Source organism: Periplaneta americana, chromosome 12, assembly GCF_040183065.1.
Source record: "Periplaneta americana isolate PAMFEO1 chromosome 12, P.americana_PAMFEO1_priV1, whole genome shotgun sequence".
In the NCBI taxonomy this organism is placed as follows: Eukaryota; Metazoa; Arthropoda; class Insecta; order Blattodea; family Blattidae; genus Periplaneta; species Periplaneta americana.
This window is the reverse complement of record NC_091128.1, coordinates 93660465-93683421: the sequence shown is the minus strand read 5'-3', so window position 1 is coordinate 93683421 and position 22957 is coordinate 93660465. Positions and strand designations below refer to the sequence as shown.

Sequence of the window (22957 nt, the reverse complement as noted above, 5' to 3'; positions counted from 1 at the left end):
ATACAAATAAAAATATCTAGTTTAGGAGAAATCGCTATACACAGAAAGCTTGTAGAACAAATTTATCACCATAGGGTTTTAAGCTACTGTTTTCTCGAAAATCTGGAAATGTATTGTGGCTTCATAATACTTAAAATAAAATACACTAAATGTTTGGCTTAAACATAGCTGGTATGGATGGCGCACTTACCTGTGCCACCTAACTGCGTATTCATGGAAGGTGCAGTGGTACAGACTATCAAATACATTATGCAATCTCATTTGACTGATGTTTTAGTATGGATTATAGCCTATTATTGCTGTTGCTGAATGAAATTTGCGAAGTATGGTCAACAAAAATGTAACTTAATTCTATAAACTGTCATATTTCTATATTTAAATAGATTTAGCTGTAAGTTGCTAGAAATTGGATCTCGCTTGCAAGTGATTTAAGGGGTTGTTGGACACTAACTTAGTTTAAGTCAAAATTACACAAATTCTTGGTTAACAGATTAATAAAATTACTGATTTATATTTGTTGCTTATAATGAATATAACATCTCTACCTTCTTATTATTACCATTAATTTATTTAAATACAATACATAACCTCTAATGGCAAAATCTCATTACATTAATATTATTCTCATTATATCAATAGATTTTAGTTTTATATTTTGCTCCCCATAACATAATTCTAGTAAACAACTTACTATCAAATTAACTCTCGTCATTTAACCAACCAGTTACCTCAACTTAATTATAATTCGTTACACATTGCATATAGATTGAATTGAATTATATTAGCTCACTTTATTACTTTTTCATATGGGCTTTATCTCAAATTAAACAAACATGTACTAGTCGTTAAATTTTAACTGAAAAAATATTAGAGAATTTTTAGCGTATTGTAAATATTCACAATTTAAAGATGTATGTCACTATTGTACTGATCAAGGCTGGTTGAGTGGAAGATAAGGACTGATGGCCTTAACTCTGCGAGCGAAAATTAAACACTCTATTCCATTCTATTGTCAACATCAAATAAAGGGTAATTTCAGCTGAAATACTTTATTTTAGATTAATAAAAATGAAATACAAACATTAAAATCAAAATGAAAAAACAAATATTATGAACATTAACATACTATGGTCAAATTACAATCATTACATTTCAACATCGAAACACGTTAAAATATGTTTACATGTATTGTTATTTAGAATATATTAATATTCTTAACAACACATGTTCATTTCCTTCTCACTTGTTGAAATCCACAAACAATCCAAGAATAATATGGCAGCATATTCTGAAACAAAATACGACAGTTTATAATATTTATAATTTCCATATTTTTTGGATAATTGGGTCATTATCATTACCAAAAATGGAAGTAAGTTGAGTTTCCGCTTCGTTAAATTATTCTAATTTTAAATTTACTAATTTAAATTACTACGAATACTAGAGCTAATTTAGGACAATATAGGCCTACATTACATTTCCTCGTAAGCTTCAGTATTACGAAACTCAGGATCATCAATTGAATGAAGTTTACGAAGAGTGGTCAACAAAAGTAACTCAATTCTATAAACAACAATCATATTTTGTATTTGTAAAGTAGAATTGGTTCACAGTCCGTGCTATAAATTGAGTAGTTTTTGCCTGGAGATTAATGGAAAAGGAAAATCGGAGATTAAAATATTGACACTTTTAGCTGACTAGGCCTAATTGCATTACAATGAAAAGATTGCTAACGTTTGTGGAACAGGCAACAAATATTTTCGGAAAGACTACATTTGATTAAATTCGTACTAAATTAAGATTATTCAGCTTCAATGTAGTGTCACTAGAAATGAGGAGTCTAGTATCAAAGACAGACAAGGGCCATTTTCATTATTTGTCAATAGAGCTCTATTTACGTTTCATTATGTTAACTTCTAGTATAATATATAAAAATGTTTGTGTGTCATATTGGCAACTACATGAAAAATAACTCTGTTCTTCACTAAACATATTAGTTTAAATCACTTTAAAGCATACTTAAAAATTAAATTGTCCGCTTTTGAAATTTAAATAGACTTTCGTCCGTTTTTCAAACAAAGATTCAAATATTCATTTTTGAAACACACAACCCAGAATAAGGATAATTATGAGAAAATCCTATGGAAGTTATGATTTTATTCTAAAACTAATATTTAACTGGAAAACTTGGAGAATTTAAATTTGGAATGCTATTTCTATTCAATTCTTATAATATCATTTTCACTTTTTAGTTATTTTACTGCAATTCATTTAAAGGGTCTTATGAACAATAATATTCATTAGTCTATTAGGGTGCTATGCATAGACATTTCGCTAGCCCGCGCTACGAGCGTGCTAAACTAGTCCCGGCAATCGACTAATTACTTGTACAGGATTCATATCATATCGCTAACACTGGTTTATGAATACGAAAAACGTCAGTTCGCTGATCATCCACAGGAAGCCTGCGCTAAGAATGTCTATGAATATGGTCCTTAGTATCTACATTTTTTCTTAGAATCCTGGATTACAGTACTATATCTCTGTAGAAAGAGTGTTTCCTTCCACCCACTTCCGAAATGTTTACTTAGTAACGTCTGAAAACTCAAGTTTGTGTGGCTTTACTCTGACCTCTATTTTAATTGATGAAGGATTCATTTTCAATCGTTTTTCTTTAGCACGTGTCCAATGTGCAGGATTAAATGTACGTTTTCTAGTCAGTTCGGGCTTACTCCCCAACGTATTGCGCTCCATATTGAACTGAAGGTGCCCCAAAATTCTTATATTTCAGTAAAATTTCGGAATGAAGGGAAATGCAATCATTAAAACATGCAAACATGTCAGAATGTAAACATTAACAGGTCGCCATGACAGTTTTAAGGCATTTTCAGCAATATCATTGGCTGAAACGATAATGTTCGCTTTTGAAACAAACTATGTGTGGAAGTGTCCGATTATGAAAGTAACTACATACTTTAACGTTCGCAAAAGCATGTAAATGTTTTTTTTAATAAACAGACCATAGATTCGAAAAGAGCGTGAATAATATTCTGAGAACCTTTCCTCAATTAAATTTCGATAAAAGAAAGTCGTTTGTCCGTCAGACTCCTCAAATGACTATTTTACAAAGGTCCAAATTAATTTACATCAAACATTCAATTTGGAATATTTGAAAAAAAAATATTTCAAGCAATTCTTGAACGTGAGAATGATACAATCGTGAGAACTATGTTAACTTAATACATTTCCTTTCGAAATGTAGTTTGAAAATTTGCAACAGAACTTCTTATCATTCATCAGTATGTATCGAAATATATTTTATACAATCTTGTAAATAAATACACACCAACCATCGTTATAAAACGCTCAATACATCCCGGAAAACAAAAACTAATTACAGTAATTGTTGACGCCAATCTTATGACGCCATTCCTTCTCCTATCTAGCCAACATAAATTCTCATACGCTCACTATCGATTTCCTATAGTCAAATAGATCCAAAAATATTACACTCGATACAGCTACTTATACATATGTTCAGACTCTGCGAAATAAATAACTGGAACGAATTCACTAAATTCTGAAAATAGTACGTATAATCATCTAGTGAAACAACATCCATCATCAACTACATCACATAACTGATGATCTTCAAGACCGAATAAATTTAAAATCACTAACCGCCTAAATTTGCGTCATTGTAACACCATAATACTCTGAATCAAAACTACTACAAAGACAACGGACATCACCACAAAAATAAACATGAATCTTCGTCCCGCTACATACAACGTACGGGAGAAAAAAAAGAAAGTACTTAAAAAATTTAAAATAACCTCAAAATGTTATCACACCACTCTTAAGGCAAGATATGATGACTGCCAAACCGACCCAAATACCTTAGTTGTCATACATCGGACCGATGATTTTCTCAGTCATTTTCACGCAATCACGTAACCCAGTTTTACCATTATTATGTTGCACTACGCGGAAAAACACTCCTTTCTTCGGTTCAGGATAATCTATTTACGTACCTATCTTATAAAAAACACAGCGTATATGAAAGACATACCAAAAACCTCAACAAACTAAATCTAACCAATTTATAATCCTCGATCCTAAGAAAACTCGCACATTTTTTTTTTTCAAATATATGTAGCTATATCTGTAAAGTTACAACACTCCTCAGTTCATTTAATCATGAAAGAACATCACAAATCAGACGTAAATCCTATGTGTGGCGCGTAGCGAGATCGAAGATTCAATTAAAGGTAATTTGCTAGGAGACGTCGTTGCATATACAGGGATATCACTTTATTTTTACCAACACTTCTAACATTAACCTGGCTATACTCGGAAACACTGTTACCCCCCCCCCTTCCATTACAGGAGTTTTGAGTTGCTAGTGCAATATGTAAACAAATCATTTTACTAGCGATAGGAGGAGAGAAAAGTAGTGTATCCATTTAAGTTACAGGGAAATACAATATTACGATTTTCAGATTGATAATTACTTTTACAGTATTTTATCAAAAAACAGTAGAATAGTACCGGTAAAAATTTTTTTCACAAACTCAACTCTTTAGGCGGTTATATTCATTACGTAATGTCTACTTTATTCAGCATATTACTAACCTAATTTATTCCTGAGAATTTTTTCTACAGCTAACTTCTTAACCGACTTATTAGGACCTCTCTGCATCCTTTCTCTAGTATCTTCTACAGCATCTTCTGTTACCTTTGTTGGCCATATTACACTTTTCTTCCTTTCTGTACACTCTGTTGCTCTAAATTTATCTACCAGATTAATGACATTTCTACGAAAATATTCCGTAATTATATAATCAGGCAATTGTGAAAAAAAACTGTTGTTTACATTCGGTTATATTGTAATTCCAGTTTCCATCATCGTCCTTCATACCTACAAACAGTAAAACAAAACTCTTGTTTAAATAATGCTGTTAAGTACCGCACCATATTATAGGGTACCGTACTCTAATCTTCACTTGTACTCAGTCCACACAGATAAATTCAGTTATGCTACACACGATACCTGTGTGAAAATAAACTTCAATAATATAAGCTCTTTCTTCTACAGAAAATGCAACATATTTCTGAAACACACTGTACTCTGTACTGTTTATTCCACTGCTAGTTTGTGTGACTGACGTTAGCAAGGACATTAGTGAAAGGAGTGGGAGTCAAGTACATTTAGAAACGCAGGTACAATAAAAATTGAAGTAAAAATAAAATGATGTCCCTGTAGACGACTTTTACACTAAATCTAACATTAGTGTATACAACGTATACTAAATCACTAACCTAACGTAGCCTAACCTGTCACAGATTAAGGAAAAGGTTAGGTTAGGTCAATTTAGGGTTTTAGTATACCTTGCAGAAACAAATGTTAGGCTTAGTGTAAAAGTGGTCTATATGCAACGACGTCTCCTAGAAAATTACCCAATAACATTTAAGTTTCCTAACGATGTAGCGTGAGCTGAACACTCATGCATCATATACAACTGTGGACAACTGTAAGAAACTGCATAATTAGGCGTATTATGTTTTCCAGAGCGCATCGCAACGATTTAATGTAGAAATCTTAAAATATCATTGTTCACAAAATAAAATTGGACTTACCATATTCTTGGAGTCAATCGTGTAGTTACAAGTTATCTTGTATTTTGTTTCTCAAATTCACAATAATTCAGTCTCCAATAGAATTGATTAAACCTGAAACGTGAAGTTAATTTCGAACTCGCACGTTATCAAAACTTTGCATGTATCTCAACACAACTTGTCAAAAAATGTACGTTCTTACATCAATCATTTGAGATTTTTTAAAATTTCGCAAGTCCAAAATTGTTTGAGATCCAAAATTTTAGTTTCTTTACTTAATACCTTCAAATTGAGTCAGAGAATTTATTCTATCTTCTTAGAAATCTTGGTGTTGTTTTATGCACACTTTCGTAACAAACATTTTTAAAAAATCTTGCTTCAAATATAACTTGCTGCTACTTCTTCAAAGGTTTTGAGTCATCTTTCTACCACCACAATACACTTATTAAAAATTTTCGTCAAATTATTTTTGCATTTAAAATGATCTAGATAGTTTGTTGCACACATTATTCTTAAAAACACAGAACACAAAGCTGATCTTTTCTTTTTATCATTATTTATGGTCAAAATCTACACTTTTCAGACACTTTAAAATTCATCACTAACATGTTGATCCAGAGTCTCCAGTTCCTCAAACGCTTTCCTTGCCATTCTACGGAGATTCATTTCAATTGTATGCTCTATGAAGAGATATAGCAAAATAGACATGAGCAAGGAAATTTTGAACAGACGTACAGCAATAAAACGTTCACCCAGTCCGAAGACGGCGTCAGCAAAAACGATGAAAACAAGCACCATAGTTGCGTAAAGTGCAGAATTAATGTAATCTGGGATTAACATGATTCTTCCCACACCGTATGCACAGTGAACGAGGTAGAATAAGTGAAACCTTACCACAAACTAACAGCGAATTGATATCCACTACAATCATAGCGTCTTGTACCTCACCTTCTGCTTCCTATCATAGAAATGAAATATGATTGGTTTACTTTCTACCGCCATTATTAATACAATTATTATTGGTGTTAATACACAGCATTTTTATTTTAAAATTTTTTACACATTTGCTTTAATGTATTAAGAAACAATTTCAGAAATATTCCATCATTATTAATATCAAGAAATAAACGAAGAAACTTTGTTGTACGACAGATAAATTCCCATATTAATTTCTTTATAGATATAGAAATCATCCTCATTTAGGAAATACAATATATTTATTGATTAAGTATTAATTACAAGATTGCACGATGGTAATTTATTTTATCAGGAAGTAATATGTTTTGAGTAAATAATTAAGTTTCAGGTATTCTGTTTATGAAAAGAACATAGATGGCTCCATCTACATACTGACAAACGCTCTGTCGTTAGTCAGCTGTTACGCTCTTATGGAGTTGGGGGCTGTGTTACCGCTTGATGAGATGAAAAACTTCGTCCTGAGTCTGCTGCTTTCTGCAATTTGTTTTGATTTTCTGTATGCAGGCTATATCTCATTCAGACACGTAACTCATATTTTAGTAGCATGGCTTCCGCTTCCTTTTCCAGTTCATGAAATCCTGGATTGTGGACGGGGGGGGGGACTTCGAATGTAGGTTTAAAAATTCAGAATCATTCCACAGAAACAAAAGTTAAAAATTCTTTGTTTTAAGAGACGATTGACGAAATTATTTCTTTCTCCAAGACAAGATTAGTGGCAGGATGCAAAATGAAGTTTCCATTCTGAAAGATGTTTATTGTGTTAATTTTAGAATGATAAGAAAACGAAAATATATTTTAATGTTATTGTAAGTGTAACGAAATTATAAAACAAATGAGGGATGCAAAAATAGCAAAAATACTGACTTCACTATATTGTGTATTTATGCATCTGGTAAGTTTATTACTTTAACTTCTTTATTAAAGTAGTGAACTTTTGCTCAATTTAACTTATTATAATTAGTGAAATTTTAGGAGAAGTGGTCTTGATAAGTTCAAATTTGATTATTCTGGAGGACGACTACTTCACGACTTCCGAACTTTATTTCTTCACAAACGACGATTTTATGCTCGATTTTCGAAAGGCCAAAAAAAAAAAAAAAAAAAAAAAAAAAAAAAAAAAAAAAAAAAAAAAAACTCGTAATTTCGATTGTAACCTAACATAATCTATCACAACCTAAACTAACCTAACTTAACCCTAACTAACCCAAACGAAACTAAGCTAAGCTAACCTAACCTAAGCTAGGCTGAGCTAAGTTAATCTAAACTAACCAACAAACATAACATTACGCTACCTCCAAAAACTTCGCAGAACTTTAAAAATCTAAAAACATGTAAAACCATAGTTCACACGAAATAATCTTCGCATATAACTTATGGGAATTTAATATACAATAATTACACATCCTAAGAACTTATAAAATCCATGGAGAGGTTTTCCTTCAGAATTAATCGAAATTTTAGCCATGCACTGCAATTTTAAGAAATTTGAAATTTTTACAAATAAAGGCTATATTACACGATACATTTATAAAATTCCGTCCAGTTTTGAACTGTTGCTTTTTAATACAATGCGATCCTATAATCATCACCCATTTTAATCTGAACTGCGAATAAAAAAATAATAAAAAGGAACAGCAAACGTTCAAATTTACTTCCGATCCATGCAGAAGTTGCGAGAGAATAAAATGCAATTGAAGTGTTCAGAGCCATAGTGGGCCAAGCGCCATTTATTAAAATCTCAGAAAGCAAGGGTTAAAGTTAAGTGAATACCATAGTTTAATGAAGATTGATATATCATTTAGTTTTAATGTGTATACATTATATTACTTGCAATGTGTTTCCATTGAATTATGGTAATAACTTCATTTTAACCCTTGTTTTCTACGGTTTTAGTAAATGTCGCTTGGCCCACTATGATTCTGAACCCTTCAATTGGAAGCTTGCACTAACTTTTGGAAAGAAGTTATGATTAATATGGTAAAGAATTATATGAATCAAAGTATAGTTGTTAGTATTGTATTACCTTTGGAATAGTTACATTGTTAATTCTACAACTGCAACTATTCACCTGTTGTATGTAGTAATGAGTTCTCATATTGTCATCCTCTGACGGATTACCATTTAAATATAAAACACGATCGTTATTAACTTTCCAGTAGTCGCGCGGCATACAATAGTAATCCAGTCATATACAGGGTGAAAGGGTATAAGTGCCATTATTTTAACTGATGATTGTTCATGTCAAAAGGAAGAAAAATATCCTAACAATATTTAACTAATTATTAAAATTTACAATATTAGGCGTTTGGCAACATTGCTGGATGGGGAGGAAGGAGTTAAAAAGTACGGTACAGCTCAAGCGGATACAGACATACCGGTACAAAACAGATGCTCTGTTCTAATGCAGGGACGGATCGTTGTTTACATAAAACGAACAGCAAATACAAACTTTCAATCTCAATAATAGAACATTATGGTAAATTTACATTTTATATAACAACATCGCTCCGCTTTTATTGTACGTCTCAAAATAAACAATGATGGTTTACTGCACAAAATCACACGAGCATTTTTAAATGCAACATTATAATTAAAAGATATACAATATTATAATTAATATATAATTATATATAATTAAAAGATAATCTTCTTAGCATTTCACTCCAATCACTCTGACTTAAACTATCACTGACTACATTGTTACTTCTTCCTTTAGACATGCATCCTGATAGTGCTGTATTTTCAAAATTGTCTATTAATAATATCTTCCTATTATCTAACATTATTTGAAATATATTAATATTCTATGTATTTCAGCTTAATTCTGCTACATATGTAAGTTCATACATATGTATGTATACTTTTTGCTGGTTGAGTGAAAGAGAAGGCCTTACGGCCTTAACTCTGCCAACTAAAATAAATTATTATTATTATTATTATTATTATTATTATTATTATTATTATTATTATCTCTCCCACTTCCATAAAAGCAGAACCATTTTTAAAGAAATTTCTGGTTGTGTGATTTTCGAAACGAGGTAAGAGACTTCTAATTTCTAATAATCGTTGAGAAACCGCTACAAAAGTTCGCCGATTAGGTAACCTTCATTGCGGAAAACATTAACGGTACATCTTCTTGCCTCACTTGAATTACAACGACTTTCTCCATAATTAATAACATGATATTCCTAAACTGTGAATGACATTGTAAGTTGTTTATCGAATACCTGGTACCGAACGCTCGGCAGTAGAGCTATGGACAGGGAGCTTGAACTCAGCTGACATCTATATATAAGTCTGTGGAGAGTACTGCCTGCTCAACACGTTGCCACGTCTCTCACGCCAGAATATTAACAAATTTAATCATGCAATTTTATTTAATTTCATGAAAACGTAACAGAACACACAAATATGTATTTATACTAATATTGACTCTTTGCTAGATATACCTACTGATGTAATTGTTTTCGTAATTTTACTAACGATATAAGCAGAATAACGCGAATAAAATAAGAGAAGAATTTTTTTTCTGGGAAAACTATCAAGTGTTTATCCTGTGTTGTATAGATATTTTTTTTTGATCCTATAGACCGTCCCCGACGACTGTGAAAAGGACGGCACTTACACCCCGTACACTCTGTATATTATTGCGTCATCGTCACGGAACCACCAGCAATCGTGCAGGAACTCATGCACCTTCCTACAACATTGCGCTGCACAATTGCAATGTGTTCGCATGCGCTAGAATATTTTCGTAACAGTTCTATGTATTTTACATTAGTTTTGAGTGAATTACAATTGTATGCCACGCGACTATTGACGTGAGCTTTCTTCATCATGTAGGACTTAAATATTTTTCTTGCCATGTTATCTCAGGGTTGTAATGACTAGTGATACTTCATCGCTGTGGAGTAACGAGCTCGGGTTCAAATTCTGGTTGAGACAAGTTACCTTGTTCTGGTTTTTCCCAGCTTTTCCTCCGACCAATTTAAGCAGAATTATTGGGTAACGGCGTTGGACCTCGGACTCATTTCGCCATCATAATTTCATTCTCCTCTTTTATCATCATCTTCATCACCATCTCCGTTTCTTTCCCATATTTCAGTCTTGCTTCCACGTTTATCCCTACAGCCTGCAGAATTTCTTTACCTTTCAGCGTAGGAATCAACATGGTATCCATAGTCCTTCAACTCATTCCCACAAGCTACCATTAGCCCCAAGGGAGAGACCACGGTACATAGCACTGCCACCAGCAACTAATGACCACATATTACGGGTCCAAGTTCGGTGGCGACCTGCAGCTGACGTTTCACAATCTATTGGGCTAACACTCAAGCTATGCGCATACCCAAACCTATATCAGCTGACTACACTAAAGTTCGCTTCGTAACAAGGTTTCAGGTAGGCAACTCTATTTCTTCCTATATCAGCCATTCCGTGCATCGCCAGCAGGCATTCGGGGAATTCTATGAAAGTGTGATAGAATAGAGAGTTGCTGAAACGTCAGTGTAGATTGACATTCAAAGATATCTGACTCTACTTATCGATAGTTATCGATTATAATTTGTTGGTGTAAATGTGGATTCTTTAGTTATTGCTTCTATGGATAAATGGCGAATATAATAATCAGTATTGCCAATCGTACATAAATATACCCACATTATAGAATTTCAATCTTCATACCACTCTACTGATTGTAAGACAACAGTGGGTTTAGCTGGAAACCGCTGTCAATTATGAGATTAATTTATGCTTAATCTAGATCATTTTCCCCGACGCTCTTTTAATCGCAACAATAATGGTACCATCTATTGAGAACTGGCGGAACTGTTTCACAGTTCGTCAATTTTATATATCTGACTTATCCCGTGGTTAGAAACTTCGCTTAGGACACGATCATAAAATCGTAGGTCAAATATCTTTGAACGTCAGTGTACATAGCAAGTTATAAAGTACGCATTATCATGTTTGCAAAATGAGAAGGAAAATTAGTTTGCATAGAGATGGAATTACACCACTATCTTTGTTATCTCGGGGCAGAACTCAACCATGCCCCAAAAAATTCCCGGACGGGGCTCCATCTAAAAGGGGACCACAAGACGGAATTCGTACAGTCCCGATCAAATTTGTTAAATGTTAACATTCTAAATGTAAACAATTTCAACAAACTCTAGGACTTTCAGTTTAATGCACGTTGGCTATTTCAGAGATACTCGTATAATGTAGCCTATGGTACTAAAATTTAGACCTTCCAGCAACATAGCTTGACAAAATTAAGCAATTGGCCTACACTGATCCTCCATGATGTCCTTTATGCTCATAATGTTCAACAACGTTTTCTATCGAATTATTTCATATTCTTATGTAGGCCATTGATTTTTAATTAATTTTGTCTTCCCCCTGAAAAATAATTTTTTGTACTGTCACATAAGAGGTTTCATAAAAACGACGATATGTTTGACAAGTCTTATTATCGTTACAGTTATGATTGCATAAATGTTTTTAACTCGTAAAACAAATTGTTTCCAATAACAAACATTACCCCATTTTCGACAAATATACTATATTTAATTGCACATAATGTAGTTACTACAAATACTGTTGAATTCAGATTGTCTTTACAGATTTCACAGTTTCGGCCAGAGGAAAAAAAGATTTAGGATGACGTCTGAAACATTTGACATATAACATTTACATATTTGTCGAAGTGTGCTATTTGGTCTAAAATTGGTAAATAATTCTGAGTATATTCTGTATGAAATTTTTATTTATTTCAATAATTATACACACAGATGGCACCACATATCCTGTACATACATTCAGTACTCAAACGTCTTCTTGAATGTATTAACAGAACTACCTGTAGTACTGTTTATTTGTGTCTCGTTTTAGTTCTTCAGTTGTGCATTTACCGACCATTTTATACGTTTGTAATCTTTTAGCAGTACGATGAAGTCAGTTAACTTCTGTGTGTTATTAATTACAATTTTATGTTACTCAATTTTAAAGGAAGAAGAGGCTTTTAACACAACGATTGTATTAGTTGTTGCTTTTTTTAGTTTGGCCTGTATTTCAATTGCAGTAAGAAGGCAGAAATCATATAAACAGAAACGAAAACGTAAATGGCATTAAAGGAGCACAGATTATCAGAATAATGGCCATTAAAATTTAACTCGAGTCCAAAAATAAGGCTAAAACATTGTTTTAATTGGACTGTATTTTAAATTTATGAATGTGACGAGATTTTAAAGCAGAAATTGAAAGTATAATTAATAAAACTGTGGTTATGGACATGTAGTTGCTTTAGTGAAAATTATTATGTTATATTGAAGTTGGTAAGTTTCTTTTTCGTATATTCTTCATATCGTGTTATTTTTAGCAATGCAATACCATTTTTGAAAGGTAACAAGGATGTTAGAAACAGTTATTTGGAAGCTTTTATGAATTACTTAATGTATTAGCCAAATTAGGACTGACACAAAGAATCTGTAAATATTGGAATTCCTTTGAGATATATTGTATAACGTTTCAGAGTGTGAATTGAAACAAAATGAATAAAATTCTGAGTGAAACTAGCGTTGAGGTAGTTCGGTGTTTTCGGAAGTGAAAATCATTGAATTTAGAATAGATTTTTTTTGTGGAGATGCAGTTGATCGTATATACAAGACAAAATAAAAGCCTAAACTAATCAAACCTAACCTGTCATTGATTCATATATGCAAGATGTATAAACGGAGTAGGAAGAGAACTACCTCAGCGGTAGTTTAGCTAACCAAATTCCATAATTAAGCGTATACAAACTGTGATATATAGGTAGAAATATGTAGGAAATTATTTAACCATAAGATCTCAAACTTCAGTACTGATATAATGTTGTACATGTTTGAGAAATATCGATATATTTAGATTCGTTTTTAATTTCACTATATTGATTGTATTCCAAAGATATATCATTCTTGCGTTGAGCTGCGGAAAAAGTAAACGGTTACTCAAAATAAATGTAAGCATAATTATTAATGCGCATTGATTGGATTACTTTCATTTGCAAGTTAAAACAGTTTATCAGTTAAGTAGAAGATATGAATGTGGAGAAATTTTGTTAAGTCTGTTTTAAAATTTTTCCCTTTGCCCGTCAAAGCTTTAAGGTTAGAGGATGGTATAATTTGAATTTTTTCCTATTAATACACATTTTTCATTTCCTATATGTATTATTGCTGCAACAACTTATGGTTGAATGAGCGCTGAGGTAGTTTCCTTTCCACTTCGCTTCCACACCCTCAGCAGTCACCTCTGTAACACCGACATAACTTTGGTGACATTACGAAAGTTTCACGCTAGCATACACGCAGGTTGTGCATTGTAAATACGAATCTATGACAGATTAGGTTAGGTTCTTATGCCTTGTATATAGGTATCTGTAACAGGTTAGTTTAGGCTTTTATTATACCTTACATATACAAACCTCTGCAGGAATTTTTATGCCTGTGATTTTTTTTTTAGTGATGTTGTCAGCGTAATAGTCGATGTGGAAACGAAGTTCCAATATTATGTCTAGTTGATTATTATTTGTTGTGCTTCACTATATTCCAGTTTGATTATTGAATTAAGACAAGTTTTACGTTCTTCACATAATATAGTATCGTGTGTTCTATATTCTTACGTTTCATTCTTTCACTAGAAAGCACGTTGGAGTTCGGATTCTATTTTTGCAATAATAATCTGGACGTCTCCAAATAATGTAACGAGATGGAAATTTCGGTTTAGTGGGATTCCATTATGAAAGTTTTGTCTCCATAAGAGAATAATATGGTCAATGTATGTACTGTGCCCTTATACTCCCAGTTTTTTCTCCAATATCTGTCAGAATACAAAATATCTGACCAATAGTCGATCTATTACGCCTAAAATCACACTGATGATCCCCAATAACTTCACCTACATACGGAGTTAATCTTCTCAAAAGAACATTGGACAAAATTTTGTACGACGTCAACAAAAGTGATAATCTTCGAAAATAACTGCAATTAGTCTTGTCCCCATTCTTAAAAATAGGTACAATTATGGACTCCTTCCATTGTTCTGGTACAATTTCCTTTTCCCATATAGCAAGTACAAGCTTATAAATTTTGCTAGATAATGCGCTTCCACTCTCTTGTATTAATTCTGTTGGAATTTGATCGATACTTTGAGACTTGTACTTTTTCAGATTTTCTATCGGAATTTCGACTTCGGGTATAAATGGCTCAGCAGTTTGTATTGAATTTCGCCCCGATCATTTCTATTTGGCCTATGTACGTTTAAAAGTTTCCCCAAAATAATTCTTCCATCTGTTCAGGATTGAAGCAAGTCACCATTCTCATTCTTGATCATTTTTACCCCTGCCTGATATCCGTTCTTAAATTCCTTTATACCCTTTATCTCGAATGTTTTTATTCTTACTATTTTGTTTCTACCTCATTCAGTTTTTTCTTCAAGTAATCTCTTTTTTTACTCCTAAGTGTACGATTTGCTTCCCGACTTTTATTGAAATAATTTCTATTCGCCTCAACTGGATCCTGTAAGAATTTCAGTTTTGCCTGTTTCCTTTTTTCTACTACCATGCAACAATTTTCATCAAACCACGGTTTATTTTTCTTAGTTTCATAATAACCTATGCTCTGCTCAGCTGCAATTTTGATACTATCTTTGATATTTTCCCACGCGCTGTTGACATCTAACTCTTTTTCAAAATAATAATAATAATAATAATAATAATAATAATAATAATAATAATCACCACGTTATCTACTATAACAATTAAAATCATTAACAATATATTCAGAATAAATTGCTTTCATTTCATAGAAGACACTATTTTATTTACGTTCCTAGCAAAATTTGTTACATCTATTGTTTACACTGCAAAACTCGCCTTATTCAAAATTAAAATGTAAATATCGGCCAAATTTTAAAACGAATCTTTGTGGCATAAAGGCTGCTGAACCTTAAGCCACACAGAAAATTGAGCTTGAGCCGAATTTCTTAACCAGTTTTCCCGTATATTAGTTTTTCGCATTTCCTAGAAAATCATCTTGCATGAATAAGGGGAGCTTTGCATTTAATAGACTCAAATGTGTCATGATGTGCCAAATCTTCGAAGATGAAGGACGTGGACTACTTGGACCATTAGTATGCTCAGCGTGTTATGCTCCATGTTATCGATTGTGTTCTAAGTGCAAGGATATTTAGAATCTGCCCCATGATGGCTGTATTCTATAAGGGAAGTGAAAAGAGGTTAAAAGGATAAATACCTATGGGTGGTCACAGAGATCCAGTATCATTGACTAAAGACATACCGGTACTATTTTTATAAAAATTCAGTCATTAATATTAATTACACTTTATTCTGCTTACAAACGCTCACTGGGTTAAATTAAACTGTCTTAGTAAATCGTACATAAAGCAGTGTAAAATGGGTATTAAATATTGACTGTTAGCTGAAGTAAAGGCTGCAGATCAATAATCAAGAAATTTTCGTTCTTTAAATGAATTAAATGTATGATATTATATGTTTCATTTCAACAATATTAACAATAATCTCTATTGTAACTCCGCTATATTAAGAGAAATATTAGAGACAGAGAATGCTATCTCCAGTTGCAGCTTTCTACACCACCGATATGTTGGAGACAAAGAACGCTAAGTCTAGTTGACGCTTTTGACTCTTCATTATTTTTAAAATGCCAGAGCGTTGACTTAAAAAAAAGTAAGTTATTGAAAATAAGATGATAGCAATTTGGTGGTGGAAAGGTATAACATTTATGTTTCTGAAACTGCCTGTAACTCGTCGATTTTTGGAGTTGATGTTGTCTGACTCTAAGCCCTCGAATTGTTCTGTATATTAATATAGTCTTTTGTAATCTCGGGGTAATTTCCTCTGAGAACTTCGTCGTTTTGATTCCACCATCGCATTGTCTCAGTTTCATTCATTCATTGTCTTTTAATTATTTCAGTGATGTTGAAAAATGTGAAACATGTAGGTAATTAGTAATTTCTAAAAGTTTAAAAATAAATATATTTATTCTGGTTTCATTTTTGCTTTCAGGTATGAAACTTCCATCCAAATCTTGAAACATTTCCGCATTTTCTACGTGCTACTGCAGACTACATGATAAAAATGTAAGTTGACTAGCAAAAATAACGCGAAAAGATTTTAACTGTTGTATTTCTGTAAGTGTTTGTATTTTATCATTTTTAACATCGATATCAGATACACAGTTATTTAAAGTAGTCTAGGTCAGTTTAATGTATACGCCTATCGAGTTGGTAATAGTGGTATTTTATTTAACTACAAAGGTTTCAGAGTATAAATTCTATATGTGAGTAATATCAAGTTTCTTTCTACAATCCTCTACGATTCTCCTAGGCGCCGTAAGCATACGACATGGGCTATTCAGCTTTACTATCTTCCGGTAGGAAGTCGCATTTATCGTCTCGGCTGGGTTGGAGCCCACGAACCTTTGATGCAGAAACAAACTAGCACAGCATACTACAGTATCCACAAGATGTATAATTATCTGAGGATGACATGTTGAGTTTGGTTTGGGCTAGTTCTGGATGGATTGAGTTAGGTCAAGTTAGTTTAGGTTGGGTTGAGTTAAGTCAAGTTAGTTTAGGTTGGGTTAAGTCAAGTTAGTTTAGATTGAGTTGGGTTAGATTGATTTAGGTTAGGTTGAGTTGGGTTAGGTCAAGTTAGTTTAGACTGGGTTGGGTTAGATTAATTTAGTTTAGCTTGGGGTGAGTTAAGTTAGGTCAAGTTAGTTTAGGCTGGTTAGGTTAGGTCAAGTTAGTTTAGGTTGTTGGGTTAGGTTAATTTAATTTAGGTTGATATATGTTAGGTTAATTTAGTTTAGGTTGAGTTGGATTAGGTCAATTTAGTTTAGATTGAGTCGTGTTCAGTGAAGTTAGTTTAGATTTGGTTGAGCTAGATGAAGTTAGGTTGGGTTGGTTTTTGTGTTAGATGAAGTTAGTTTAGGTTCGGTTGTGTTAAATGGAAATTCAGTTTGGGTTGTGTTATGTGAAATTAGTTTAGTTCAGGTTTGCTTGTGTTGTAGTAGATTAATTTAGTTTTTTTTAATGTTTAATGAGATGGTAGGTGAATTTAGTTTAGTTTTGGTTGAGTTAGATAAGATTAGTTCAGGAAGTGTTGTGTTGGATGAAGTTATTTTAGGTTGGGTTGTGCTAGGTGAAGTTAAAATTGAGTTATTAGGTACAGATAATTTAGATTCTGTTTCGTTAGATAAAATTAGTTTAGTTTGTTGGGATGTGTTAGCTGAAGTTAGTTTTATTAAGGGTTTTAGGATGTTAGATGAATTTAGTTCAGTATGAATTGAATTAGGTAGTTATTTTAGGTTGGGTTGTGTTGAGTAGAATTAAATTTATGACTGTGTTCTATTTGATGAAGTTAGTTTAGGTTAGGCTGTGTTAAGGGACGTTAAAGATGGGTTGTGTTAGGTGAAGATAAATTAGGTTTGCTTTATTGGGTAAAGTTAGTTTAGGCTAGTTTCTGCTAGTGTAATTAGTTCAGATTGGGTTAGGTCATGTTTAAGTTGGATTGGTTCAGGCAAGTTTGTTGGCTTGTATTAGATGAAGTTTATGTTGGATTGGGTTAAATTGAGCTAGTTTAATATGGATAGTGTTTAACTAAGGTAATTACTGTATGTTTTATTTAATTTTCTTCAAAAAGTCACAATTACCGATAGATTATTTGTCGTACCAGATACATTGTCATAATTCTTGTGTAATAAGCACCGGATGACGTGAATATGTTAGGAGAAAATACACAAACGATTAGCGAAAACACGGAAATTTTACTTGAAGCAAATAAAGCGATCGGTTTGGAAGTAAATCCCGAAAAGACAAAGTATATGATTATGTCTCGTGACCAGAATATTGTACGAAATGGAAATATAAAAATTGGAGATTTATCCTTCGAAGAGGTGGAAAAATTCAAATATCTTGGAGCAACAGTAACAAATATAAATGACACTCGGGAGGAAATTAAACGCAGAATAAATATGGGAAATGCGTGTTATTATTCGGTTGAGAAGCTCTTATCATCCAGTCTGCTGTCCAAAAATCTGAAAGTTAGAATTTATAGAACAGTTATATTACCGGTTCTTCTGTATGGTTGTGAAACTTGGACTCTCACTCTGAGAGAGGAACATAGGTTCAGGGTGTTTGAGAATAAGGTGCTTAGGAAAATATTTGGGGCTAAGCGGGATGAAATTACAGGAGAATGGAGAAAGTTACACAACACAGAACTGCATGCATTGTATTCTTCACCTGACATAATTAGGAACATTAAATCCAGACGCTTGAGATGGGCAGGGCATGTAGCACGTATGGGCGAATCCAGAAATGCATATAGAGTGTTAGTTGGGAGACCGGAGGGAAAAAGAGCTTTAGGGAGGCCAAGACGTAGATGGGAGGATAATATTAAAATGGATTTGAGGGAGGTGGGATATGATGATAGAGACTGGATTAATTTTGCACAGGATAGGGACTGCTGGCGGGCTTATGTGAGGGCGGCAATGAACCTTCGGGTTCCTTAAAAGCCATTTGCAAGTAAGTAAGAGCAACTCGTATTACTCGTTTAAATTAATATAATACGTTTCATTCCACCCTGCTTAAATTATTATGGGATATAATATAGCTTACGGAAAGACCGTTTGTTCGAATCATCGCGGATTTATAAATTTTCTCATGAAATTTCGACCAGAGTTCAGGACCCGTATTTTAGAGCATCGTGATGAATTGAGGACAGTATAATGACTAGCATAATACGATTTCGTAAATCAGCCGACACCTGCTGGAGGATTATCATGCGCACAACATCTTACCCTCGTACTGGTTGGATGATCATTCACCTCTCCTGGGACATGTGGACGTGAGGCTAGTCAGTCTGACTCCTCAGGGGTGTTGCGCAACGGATTCATATAAATCGAAATGTGGTTTCTGTATTCATTAACCATCGATATAGGATTCAACATGAAAAAAGTATTTACGCAGCTAACAATGCAATCAGAAAACGAGCATACAGCCAATGAGACGAATATGATTATCTGCATTGTTTGTGTACATACATATTGTGTACTGTGTTACTTACCGGTACGTTTTAGACGCCTCACATACATAAGGAGCTTGGTATCAAAGTTGGACAACTCCACTTTTGCTTTTTTTTTTTTTTTACAGGAGAGGTGAAAAGCTAGATCCTTGGAAACCAATGTCACTGTTATATGTACATTTTTTTAAACATTCTCTACGGTAGTAGAAACATTTTTTCAGTCTCAAAATGTGATTAAAATTAATATTCAGGTCGCAATTTAAGTTTAAAAAATGGAGTTCTCCGTCTCTGAAACTAAGTCATGGAGTTGTCTGTTTTTGAAACCAAACGAAGCTTCCTCGCTTCCTTTTGAGAAACTTCTTTGACATGAACTTCCATATTCTTATTGAAATAACGATGTAACATAACTTTACAAAGGAAATTTACGTAAAACAGTGTCTTATTTATCTACAAACCGATTATATAAACAATCAACCATGTTAGATTCGCGATGCGTGATGGGAAAAGGTGGTACGAATGTGGGCTTCTCATTGGCTGCTGAAGGAATTGTCCTAATTTGAAACCAAGCCACTGTGGAGTTGTCTACATTTTGATTCTAAAGTGCACAATCAAGTGCGATTTTCGCATTGTTCTGTCTGTTTTTTAACCTAAACAGTTCCAGAATCGCATAAAAATTCTGTAAGAAACAATCGATATCTTGAAATCGAAAAAACTGGAGTTGTCTAACGTTGATAGTATTCTCCTCAAATAATACATTTACTCTTCTGCTCTAAAGATTGATTTTAATCGAACCATGCGAAATTCCCTTACCATTACTGGAAAATATAGTTCATATTGATCTTGTAGCAGTCATAAGGGATTAATTTTACCACACACTAACTGATATTCAGGCAACATCGGTAAGGACGATGATTTTAACAACGATCTTCAAGTAACGATGGTGACAATGATTTTTGGCTATGATTCTTTACGATGACTATGCTAACGATAATAGTGATTGATTACATTAACGATGTTAGCGGCGAAATCATCAACGGTGCAAACAACGAGACTATCAACAATGACGAAAATTATTGGTGACAACGATAATAATTCCGACAACGCTAACGACGGCGAACATTAGATTGATAACTACGACGATAAATACTGACAACGTTAACAACAATGTTTGTTGACAACAATGTTGAGGATGCAAACTTTGTTATCGAGGATTGCTGAGAACAATTCTCATGCAAGAATAATTCTGTAATGCTCGGGAAAAGTGGTACAAATCAAAAATGTTAATTTTATAGAAGGAAAAAAAACTGTCTTCACACTGGTTTATGTCGATTTGATTTTCTTCTGTATTAATTATTGTAAGGGAGAAATACTTGTGTCTCTTTTCCCAAGCGAGCAGATGTTCCGTAAGTTGTCAATAAATTAATAAAAATCTTTGTGGAAACTGACTTATGCCACTTTTCTCAAGCACTGCAGAATTGTGATGGTGGTGATGAACGTGATGGATGATGATAGTGGGTGATAAGACTATGATAACGTTCATGATTGTAAATTATGGTGTTTGTAACCATTTTAGTGATTTTTATAATGTTACCCGTTTCAGCTGTACCATGCATGCAACTGTACACCACCTCTGTTCCAGTGACATAATAGTGGAGAATTTGAGGCGAAAGGAACTTCTCATTATCAAAATGATCATCTTTTTCGTACTTATTCTTTTAAATACAATTTAACGTTTTATATGAATGTATAAAGACGAATGTGTGTAAATAAATTGAAATATATTTTGAAGTAATTAGTGTACTTCATTCTTTGCAATAGTCCTTTGTCGTTCGAATGTTTTAGGTGGGTTATTCTACGACGATTTGTCAACTGCTAAGGTTATCTAGCGTCTGAATGTTATGAAGGTCATAATGCTAGAGAGATAATTTCAGTGTCCAGAGCCGTAAGCTACCCAGCATTTGTTCTTAATTTACTGATGGAAAGCCCGAAAAAAATTAACCAGATAGCCTTTCCAACCAGAATTTGAACCCGGGCCCCCTATTTTCACGGTCAGACGTGCTAACCGTTGCTATACAGCGGTGGACTCGTTTGAATATTATTTACGTAGTTAGAGATTGGAAAATTTTGAAGTAAAAAATTGCACAATGTGTTTATTTAATGGACTGCATTATCTTAAAGCCTGTGTACTGAATAACTTCTCTCAGTTCTCATCCCATCGCATTATGATCATTTGTTGGTGTGTCAATAGCCTCAGTGCCGTAAACTGGGGTTACTTTGAACACAGAGGAAACTTTGAACATTTTTTCAAAAAATTATATTTAGGTTTCTACATGCTGTACTTGCATAGATGGAGGTAAATTTTGTATGAGAATGATTTTTATGATAATTTACCTCTATCTATAACAAGTGCAGCATGTAGAAACCTAAATAAGATTTTCTGAAAAAGTGTTCAAAGTAACCCCAATTTACGGTACTTTAAAAGAAAGCTCTAACTAATGATTTACAATGAAATGTGCATTTATATGGCAATTAATGCTTTTGAAAAAAATAAACAGTACCCTATAATGATATGTACTATATCACATCGTTTATTTATTGTAACCTAAACTTTCATTGCATTTCTGTTGACACTTGTTTCGCAATACTTTTAACATTTTGTATATCAAATGTCAAAAACCTTAGAACTCGATTAAATCAATTACCTTACTTTATTTGGATGTTTATTAAAACTTAAGGCATAGTACCTTTATAAATTTCAATATTTAACACATAATTAAAAGTTTTTAGTTAATTCTAACAAGTTTCAAGGTTTCATAACATTTGATATATTTATATTCTACTAATTAAATAAATATATTCCTATAATATTACACTTAACATCCCCTTACTAAGACAGGCACACATTCTCTAATGATTTCGAAGCGCACGCAAAGACGATTAAACTCGCATGAAAACAGCTGCTTGTAGAAAAACAATAATTATTATAGAGGAGAAAGAAAGGAAATAAGGAGAAACTAAAGATAGAAGTGAGATGGTAAAAACTAGGAAGAAAAGTGAACACATTCTATACTTATTTTATAAAATCTTTTGAGTAGATATTCAATTAATTTCCATAAAATTTTACATAAAACACTATAATATGTTTAATATAACAAAAATCTATTATTCTTACTTACATTGGCTTTTTAAGGAACCCGAAGGTTCATTGTAGCCCTCACATAAGCCCGCCATTGGTCCCTATCCTGTGCAAGATTA

The 22957-nt window shown here is 33.1% G+C and overlaps 1 long non-coding RNA gene across 1 annotated transcript; it reads left to right on the top strand.

The window, feature by feature from the left end:
* Positions 1–12463: 12463 nt before the first annotated feature.
* On the top strand, positions 12464–21494 carry LOC138710057 (uncharacterized). The gene is made up of 3 exons (XR_011335036.1): positions 12464–12932; positions 16682–16755; positions 21303–21494. It is a non-coding gene; the product is annotated as an uncharacterized lncRNA (long non-coding RNA).
* The last annotated feature ends 1463 nt before the right edge of the window (positions 21495–22957 follow it).